Below are 10,000 nucleotides of genomic sequence, written 5' to 3'. Positions count from 1 at the left end.
TCAATTTGCTTACTTTGTACAAGGTTCTTACACAGCTCTTCAGAAAAACAAACTCTTGTAAGATTTTGAAGCTACCTATTTTTTACATTTCACAAAGATTTGTATATTAGGTAGATGTGAGAGAAGAAAGGGTCCTGTTTATGTTGTATGATAAAAGTATATTTTTACAGTGGTGTGAGAGTGAATGTATGGTCTGCATTATTGGCTTGTTTCATCACTTTGGCACTCCTTTACTGCACTCACCTCTATTCTCTATGTCAACTGTCACTACTCGGGAATTGTACAATGGTGAATAAGTTTAGAGTTGCAGAATTTATCATGGAAGGTATTATTTGGGTGAAGTTTTCATGGAGGAAGTTGTGTGGCTCAAGTCTTCTTGGGTGGAAGTGGTGCAGAGGCTTTGGAAGTAAGGAAGTGATGTGCTTTCTCAATTCTCACTGATTGGAAAAGGAAGTACATTCAATAGCTTGTTATTGAAAAGTAGGAAAGGAGTAGGATTTGATCTTGGGAAAGGAACAAGTTGTGACCTTAGTGATCAGGATGGAATTGTGGTGTGGTATTGGTGAGTTGGAGAGTGGGATTGTGTGACACTGGGGGGATGAGTACAACAAAAAGTCGTGCGGAATGATGAGGAGATAGGACAAAGTTGGACTTTGGAGAGTTGTATCAATTTTTGTACCTAAAAATGACATCAAGGTTGTTCAATGAGGAGAGTTTGGTGTGTACTGAAGTTCACCAGAGATGGAGAATGTAAACAAAGAAAATTGTGCCAAACACACTGAACACAGTATAGCAGTAGTGGAGGTCAGCACACCAGGGAGGGAAGGGATAGTTATGAGGTAGTTGAAGTATTGGGGATGATAATGGGGCCATTAATTTGGAGAGAAGTTCTGAAAACATGATTTTTCTTGTTTTTAAGAGATGGTGTATATACATATATTTTTAGGACTTCTCTGTGTATTCAGTGTTTGCTGCACACAGTGCTGAAGTACACTGAATCATTGTTACACACACAACACAATAGTACCTCTTTGATCAGTGCATCAAGTGTTTGCCACAGAAACTATTTCTCATCAGAACGTGTTCCCCACACAGTATATTTCCCTTTACAAATATGTTATTGATTTCTTACATAGTAGAATGTTGTGTACTTTTAAAGTCTATTGAGCTTTAGCTATGCATAATATTGTGTCATCAGAGTGCATTAAACATAGTCATATCTTTGAATAGTGCATTCATAAGCAGAAGCAATGGTCCTCAGTGTGTGCAACAGGCAAGGGACTCCCTGCCCAGTGCACACTCTGCTGCCTGTAGAAGGAAGAGGCTGTTCTCTAACCTTACCTTTCCTTGCAGGAAGGAGTAACCAAAGTTGCTTTTGTGTGTGCACAAGCCCAGAAAGTGTTACCTCATGAATCAATGCAAGTGTGCTAGTCTATTTTGCCAGAGGCAGATCCACACACTTAGTGAAAGGCAGAGGCAGGAGTGAGATCATTGCAATTAATTTTATCACAAATTCTTAACATTTTGAGAAGAATTAAGATTGTGTATTCCACATTATCATTTAGATTTCAGGAAAAAGATTAGATGAAAGAGATTGTAGGTACTGTTTGAAGCATGTAGATAGTAGTTTAATTTTGAAGAAAGAATTGGACTAACCTTTAACTCACTCTTATCTTTACTTTCCTGGGTGTCCCGGGATCTGCCTCTGGTCTTGTGTCAGATGCTCCCACACACCAGAGTTGTGTGATGTCTGCACAGGATTTGTGTGCAGCAATATTTAAGTTATTGTCACATTTGAAGTCATTGCTCTCATTTGGCTGACCATGTAGTGAATCACTGTAGTGACCGCATTGACAAGTCATTCCTAATTCACTGGTCATTGCCTGGCAGCCAGCACTAAACATTAAATCATCACCACATCCACAAAGTTCATTCATGTACATATACTAGTACATCATTTGAAGGGAGAAGTGTGTTGAGATAATCACTTTGTACATAATTTTGTTATCAGCAAAGTTTTACACAGCACAAAGGTTGTCAGAGGGAAGTGCCCTTTTGCAGCCAAGCTCTTGAACTTTACTATAGAGATACAAAGCAGGATGTAGGTCAAGACTTTACCACTTGTTTGATCTGTTACCTCGCACATTTAGGAAAAGTGCAAGCAATCACAGGTTTGCCAGGAAGAGCAACTTTAAGTCTGAATCAAGTGTCTCTTGGTGATATTGCATTTCCTTGAGTTTTTATACCTTGTCCCCTTGAATTAGCACCAAACCTCATCATATGTACCCTTGACAATTATGTTAATGGGAGTGTAGCAGTGTGTCCTCGTGACAGCAGCACATGGCAGCAGCAGCAGTGTAATGAGGGAGGGACTAATGATGAAACGCACATTGAAATGCATGTCAGGGTGGGAGAGAGGAGATAGAAAGCTGTGGTACTTGAAGGAGATACATTAAAGAGAGAGAGAGAGGGCATGAGAGTGTGTTGTGCTCAGATGCCATGAAATGAGATGGTGATAGATGGCAATGTTAGAGAGAACCTTAAACATTTTATAGGCCACCTTGCCCTCCTTTGTGTTGGAGCTCGTGGTGGACACTGCCAGGTTATTGTTGTGCTCTGCTTGGTGTGTGTGTAACTATCAGTCTGTAGTCTTTTGTAACCTGGTGGGTGACTGTGTATGCTTAGTTCAGTTGGGAAGAGAGGAGGGAGGAACATTGCAAGATAGGATGTGGTGGGATTCTCCTGGTCAGACTCTCCTCTCACTGGTCTGGACTGGTTTGTGGCAGTCCCGGCCAGAAATGAAGCTGCTGGCTGTCCCTGTGTGTGAAAATGACTCTCAGTAGCAGTCTAGAATAAAGTGCCTCTTTTTTTTATTACATTTGTCATTTTCCTGTGTGTGTGTCAATCTAATTGCCTTTTTTTGACAATTGAGTCATGTTTGCTAAATTTTGTCTTAACAGTTCTATATAAATTGCTTTAACTGCTTTCACTTTATTATTACAAGATTCAGTTCATTATCTTACATTTTGCCTTTAAATACAATTATATCTTACTTTGAATTTTTTTTTTTTTTTTTTTTTTTTTTTTTTTTACTGAATTGAGTTGGTAGTGGGTTAGTTTTTTACTATGCCTTACTTTCATAATGTGTGTGTGTGTGTATGTGTGATGCAGCACTCTCATGCTTCACGAATGTCACAGTGGATCAGGGCCAAAGGCTGGTTGCAATAAGGGCGCCTGGCCAAGCAAGGGTGAATGAAGGTTGGCCGCTAGTTAGCCCGCCAGAGGCGTCCACCGCGACACAGCAGTGAAGCAGGAGCGGGAGAACACCAGCCCGCCTCACCACCATCAATATGCGACAGACGCCGAGCACTGGCACTCAGATCTGCAACACGCGTCTGGGAAGTCGAAAGTGAAGTCTGGGAGGACGTGAGTGGAGGCTGTACTACGTAAGGTATGCAGCGACGCGGCGGCACGTGAGGCCAGGGACGGACGCGCGGCAGAAGGTAGAAGGGAGAGTGCCATGCGCGTATTGTTACCTTCTTCGGACAAGTGTGTCAACCACAAGACATTACGTGTCCTGTAGACAGTAACTGCGTGGCTTTGACATAGATACCTCCTCCCTCTCCCTCCCTCTCTTTCTCTCCACATCTGCTTTTGAGAGATGGTTAGGAGGATTCTCAAAAATTTAGTTTATAATAAAAACCTTGTGTATTGTGTAATTCACTTCGGTCGCCTGCTGGTCACCCAGCTAGTCTTCCCCATCACGGAGCGAGCTCAGAGCTCATAGACCGGTCTTCGGGTAGGACTGAGACCACAACACACTCCACACACCGGGACAGCGAGGCCACAACCCCTCGAGTTACATCTCGTACCTATTTACTGCTAGGTGAACAGGGGCCACACATTAAGAGGCTTGCCCATTTGCCTCGCCACTTACCGGGACTCGAACCCGGGCCTCTCGATTGTGGGTCGAGTGTGCTAACCACTACACTATGCGGTGTTTCACAGTTTGATCTGCTGCGGTCTCTGAGGAGACAGCCAGACGTTACCCTACGGAACGAGCTCAGAGCTCATTATTTCCGATCTTCGGATAGGCCTGAGACCAGGCACACACCACACACCGGGACAACAAGGTCACAACTCCTCGATTTACATCCCGTACCTACTCACTGCTAGGTGAACAGGGGCTACACGTGAAAGGAGACACACCCAAATATCTCCACCCGGCCGGGGAATCGAACCCCGGTCCTCTGGCTTGTGAAGCCAGCGCTCTAACCACTGAGCTACAGTGTGTGTGTGTGTGTGTGTGTGTGTACATATATATATATATATATATATATATATATATATATATATATATATATATATATATATATATATATATATATATATATATATATATATATATATATATACGAATATTATGTATGTAAGTGCAGAAATAATTAACTATCTCTGCTCTGATATAATACGTACCTAGTTGTCAATCCCGAAGCGTTTCTGAGTAGTCATGAACCATATTCTGAAGCACTTATGCAGTGACTCTCCATGACTTTAACAAAGCTCTACCTGAGTTTCTCGGGGTTTTAAGGGTGTTTGATGGCCTCTAGTGGCAGATTAACAAATCTATCTTACTAACAGATAGAATACTCTCTAGAACCCGGCTGATCATCTCTGTGGCCCTTAATTTAGAATAATCTTCGTTAAAGAGCAAAGCGCTTCGGAGTACGGGATGTGAAACAGGGCAGGCGATCACGTCCGCCACCCTCACTACTCAGTCCGGCAGGCGGTGTTAGAAAGACTTGAGGTGCATCAGTGTCGTAAGCTAATTTTAAGTATTTTAGTCACTTAGTGGTCACGAGGACTCAGGAGTCACCCATACGTCACGAAAAAGGACACCTCATCAGTAGGAGACTTTAAAGAGTGTAGGTCACCAAAAACAAAGCCAGGAATAATGAGTTAAAGTTTTATTTTGCTTTGACTCTCAGTTTGTAGACAAAACTCTGCAACACTCCTTGACTACATTTGAATAAAGCTAGTTGAAGTGACGCGGGATGGGATTCAAGGTTATACTGTGACCAGCTTTAGGAGACCCTGAGCAGTGGGTATGATTACAGAAGCGTCAGGTAGAAAGTTAAACAGCAGCGTGAGAGCAGGAGTTTGTGTTGCTAATAATGTAAAGTGTTGGATAATGTCATGTTTGAGACAGCAGGGTGGGGAGAGGCTGGCAAGACACAGATGTAGGCAGAGAGAAGTTATGTGGCCCAAACCAACCCTCCCGTTACAGTGGGTAATGAAATAATGAGGTAGTGAGGATGGCCTGTGGCTGGAGGCGTCCCGTGTAGACTAGACTAGAGAGGCTATGGTAGCTTTTGTGATTTTCGTATTTATTTATTTATCTATCTATTTATTTCAGCAGTTCAAGGATGCAAGAACTGACTTCTCATTTGTATATTGAAAAAGACAAACTACTGAAATATAGTAACGCGTTTAGAAGTAGCCTACGGTACGAGATGCGCGGCTCAGAGGCAGGGTATGGTTAAGTCCCTGTACCGTATAGGGATGTCGGACTACTTATTACCAACACAGTCTGTTTAATGAGAAAATCAGTAATGAGAGTCAGGCTTGTTTTTGCTCTATCACTACTAAAATTTCGCTGGTCCAGATTCTTTTCACTAAAATAGCTGTGAGGACGTCATTAGTAACCATATACCACACCGATGCCGCTCTCTAATCTATGAAGGTTTGCTTAAGCCACCTGCCAAAACTCATTCTTGCTTTTCTCCACCATCAATTATCTGTTTATTGTATTCCCTCATGAGTGTACCGTTGCGTAGTGGATTAACCTCTTCAGTACTGGGACGTTCTTTAGTTTTGAGTGTGATTAGACGATTTTGTTGATATTACGAAGGGTCTGTGAAGGTCAGAAAATTAATGGCCAGAGTTTTTATTATTCTAAACTCACACATAAGTTTCTGAAGCTGTATTAAATCACTAAATCGTAAGCAGAATGAATATGGAAACGATTCAATGGTGTGGATCTTTTCTCCCCGTCACCAGCACAAATCCACGCTCTCGTTTCACCAGAGGATGTTCAATGGGGAAATATCATCGTTTACTTTCTCCCTGAATTTCTTATTTCTTGTGGAGTAGTGGGTTACAGGTGGATGTTCACTATAATAAGAAACATATGCCCTCGTACAGTAGAATGAATGGTAACGAGTGAGTAGCGGATAGCGAGGATCGACTGCCAAGCTAAACAAACGTAGGTTACAGTCAGAAATAGTAAGAGAAAGTGAAACAGGCTCTTCCACGGAGGAGAAACAAATGAAAAGAGCACGAGTGAGGCCTGTAGGGGGGATTTTTCTCTCCAAACCAGATTGCAGACTTGTGTTCAGAATAGTAAGCCGTGGAGAGAAGCGTAACAGTAGCTAAGCTTGGGGTCACCGTCCTCCCAAGATTGTCATTGTATCAGTCAAGCGGGGGTGCAATCTGGCGGACGGGAAGGTTACCTACTACTATCTGGCCACTCACCCCGTAACCTCTCCTCCTCCTCCTCCTCCTCCTCCTCCTCCTCCTCCTTGTCCCTTTACTTGCTCTCGCCACAAATATTGTCAAGGAGCAAATAGATGATTAGCGGGGTTCTCAAGAGTGTTGCTCGTACTCATTGGTGAAATCTTGTTGATATGTCACTAGTATTAAAAAAAAAAAGAAAAAAAAAAACTTTCAAAGATCTGTGTCACTAACTGGAACCTTTTGAAAATAGTTGAGGTGCTACAGTAGTGCAAAAAGTCATTCAGAATATGAACCTCGATTAGGGAAAGGAGGAACTGTGTAGAGGCTGGAGGGAAAACACTTCTTGGGTACTAGTAGACGAGGTTTACCAGAAATGTTGTGGACTAAAGGCAAGACACGCTAAGTTAGTCTATCAAAATATTAATGCCGAGTTTGTTTATTGGGATGGTTGTCTAACCTCTTCAGTATAGAGACGCATTTCTACCATGATTTTTGGGTATGATTATACGATTTTATTTGCATTTGGAAGGGTTCATAGAAATCAGAAGATTAATAGCCAAAGTCTTCACTATTCTAATCCCTACGTAATTTTCTGAAGCTGCATAAAATCGCAGAATGGTAACCAGAATAAATGTAAAAAGGAGGGAAGGTACTGAAGGGGTTAAATAGTGGCTGTACTAATAAGCTACGATTTTATTCATTTGTTTGTTTTGTCATTGTTACAGACAGTGTGATAATGCTTGGAGGGAAGGCAGGCGGTGGTCACTGGTCAGGCCTTGGGTTCACGTGAGGACTGCCTGCCACGGGTAAGTGATAACAGACACCGTGCTGTATTATGAGAAAAAGAGAAAGAAAGAAAAGGGAGAAAACACAATGGGTGAGGAGGAGCCATCTGATGTATAACGCGTTTCTCTTGACCAGGTTGCCTACTAGCTGGTTAATGCCCAAACGGTCATACGAAGAGCAAAAGCTTTCTACTGGTTTGTTAACTGGTGAGTAAAAACAATCTTTCAAAAATACAATTCTGTCATAAATGGTAAGAGAAAATATTGACATAAGAAGAATGATTAAGCCCAGTCACTTTATTAACTTTATTTTACAACAATTTACGATGGCTTCAGCTCCCAGTGATGTCTGTAATAAATGTACCGAGCCACCACCGCCCCCGCCATCACCACCACCACCACCACCCCTACGAGCACCAGCCAGCATGTGAAAGGTAAATAAATGGCAACATCTTACAATGGCCGCCGTGGTACAGTGGAACCATGCGTGCTTTGGGATCCGAGGGGTCTCCAAGCGCACGGGTTCGAATCCTGTCCACGGTCTGAGTGCAGGTTGGGCTTCCTCACTCAGGGCAACGGTTTACTAGCGGGTGGGCTTTGAGATAGGAGGTACTCTAAAAAGTATCCCCTTTAGCCCATAAATTCCCGTGAAAAGCCCACATGGTATTAAAAAAAAAAAAAAGTGTGCTCAGTGGTGCTCACGCTGGTAAAACTCACACTCTGTACATTAAAAACTTCCTCACCATGACTATTTTCAAAGGCCACGGAGATGATTAGTCGGATTCTCAATAATGTTTCTCTTGTTAACAATGTAAAGTGATCTTGTCAATTTGTCACAAGAACTATAAAAACAAAAAGACCCGAGTAACTTTAACTGGAGCCTTTTGAGAGTAGTGGAGGTGCGGAGCTTCAGGTGTTTCAGAATTGTGGCTTCGAACATTGGATCCGAGAGTCAGAGAGAGAGAGAGAGAGGAACTACTACCTCACCATTGACCAAGACTCTGTTGATCTTTTAGGGAACTGGCATTCAAGAGGACCTTTATTTTATTTATTTATTTTTTTTTTTTTCATTTTTTGTTGACCTTGGTAAGCTTCCCTCTACCATAAAGAAAAGGTGTTATTTATTGATATTTCTGCTATTGCTTTTATTTTTTTTATTTTATGCTCTCAATGCCATCGTACTTCTCTCAAAATCATCGTACCTTGCAACCAACTACCTTACTGTTATACTATCGCCTCATTATCGTACAGTGGGCATCTGGGACACTTCAGTATGCTAGAGGGATTAAAATGATTCCTTTCTAAGCTTGGCGCCGCTGCATTGGGGTCATATGATGCTCTGGTAAGAAAGTAAGACATTCAAAGACCTACACCACTGTTCTTTGTATGTGCTGGGTAACGGCGGTGGTGGTGGTGGTGGTGGTGGTGGTGGTGTGGTGTGGTATATTACGAGGCCAAGGATTCTTTTTACCCTTGGGAGACGCGTGTGTGGTGAAAGAGAGGCCTTCAGAGAGAGAGAGAGAGAGATGGGGGGAAGAGGCATGAACAGTGTATAATTGGAAATGAGAAAGTAAAGGGAAGGTAATAAAGAGAAGGGGAATAAAGTGAAAATAGATAAAGGAAAGAGGGAGTGAGAAGAATGAGGGTGAAGGAAGACAAAAGAAGAAAGGAGACAAGAAGAAAGAAATTAAGCGAATGAAATGAAAAGGAGATAAATGATGATAGCAATAAGAGAGAGAGAGAGAGAGAGAGAGAGAGAGAGAGAGAGAGAGAGAGAGAGAGAGAGAGAGACAGACAGACAGACAGACAGACAGACAGACAGACAGAGAGCAAGAGACAAACCAACAAAGAAACAGACAGGAGAGAATATCACCACCACCACCACCACCACCACCATCACCACCACCGCCACCACCACCACCACTACCAACTCTCTCACCATTCACAGAGCGATACATTTGACCACGAGAAAGACAGCGACCACAACGACAACCCCTCCATTACGATATTCCGATCACGAGGCGCCTCATACGACCCATAAACCTCGTGGTGGAAGGGGCGTGTGGGGAGAATGGGAAGGCTGGCGTTGAAGGAGAAAGGAGAGGGGGAGGGAGGTGCGTGGTGAAGGAGGCGAGGGAGGCATGGGAACACACCGTAGGATCTTGTGTGGGTATCCTAGATGAATACCGGTTACAAGAGAGAGAGAGAGAGAGAGAGAGAGAGAGAGAGACTGCAAAAACAGGGGAGAAAATACGATAGATAGAACAATAATGAAAAAAATGGAAAGGAGAGATCTAAGAGGAGAGACTAAAGAGAAACAACAGAGAGAGAAGAAATAAAGATAGAAGAGAGAGAGAGAGAGAGAGAGAGAGAGAGAGAGAGAGAGAGAGAGAGAGAAGAAAAAATACTTAAAAGGATGACTTGTAAATATAAGAAAAGAACGAGATATATGAAAATGAGAATGGAAATTTTAAAAAAGGGATAAAAAAAAGGATTAGATAAGAAAAAAAAAAAGAGATAAAAAGAGAAAGATTAGGACCAGTTATTTCTCAGACTTGCAAACTAAGAATGACTGGAAGGAAAATGAACAGATGACGAAAGAAACTAAAATAAATAAATGAATGTAAAAGAGAAACACACTTGTACATAAACTAACAACGTAACACACACACACACACACACACACACACACACACACA

At 42.3% G+C, this 10,000-nt stretch overlaps 1 protein-coding gene and 1 long non-coding RNA gene across 4 annotated transcripts in view; one reads left to right on the top strand and one right to left on the bottom strand.

The window, feature by feature from the left end:
• LOC123501183 (neuropathy target esterase sws-like) overlaps positions 1-2,873 on the top strand; it is a 22,920-nt gene extending 20,047 nt beyond the window's left edge. For all 3 annotated transcript variants that reach the window (XM_045249836.1, XM_045249837.1, XM_045249834.1), the window contains one exon: positions 1-2,873. This exon is cut by the window's left edge and continues 585 nt beyond it. The gene's annotated coding sequence lies outside the window, so the exon portion shown is untranslated.
• The window catches only part of LOC123501187, a 31,828-nt gene that overhangs the window by 516 nt on the left and 21,312 nt on the right, over positions 1-10,000 (bottom strand). The gene's annotated exons all lie outside the window — the stretch shown is intronic.

Source organism: Portunus trituberculatus, chromosome 9, assembly GCF_017591435.1.
Source record: "Portunus trituberculatus isolate SZX2019 chromosome 9, ASM1759143v1, whole genome shotgun sequence".
Taxonomy (NCBI): Eukaryota; Metazoa; Arthropoda; class Malacostraca; order Decapoda; family Portunidae; genus Portunus; species Portunus trituberculatus.
The sequence above is the reverse complement of the archived record's forward strand: the minus strand, read 5'-3'. Positions and strand labels throughout refer to the sequence as shown.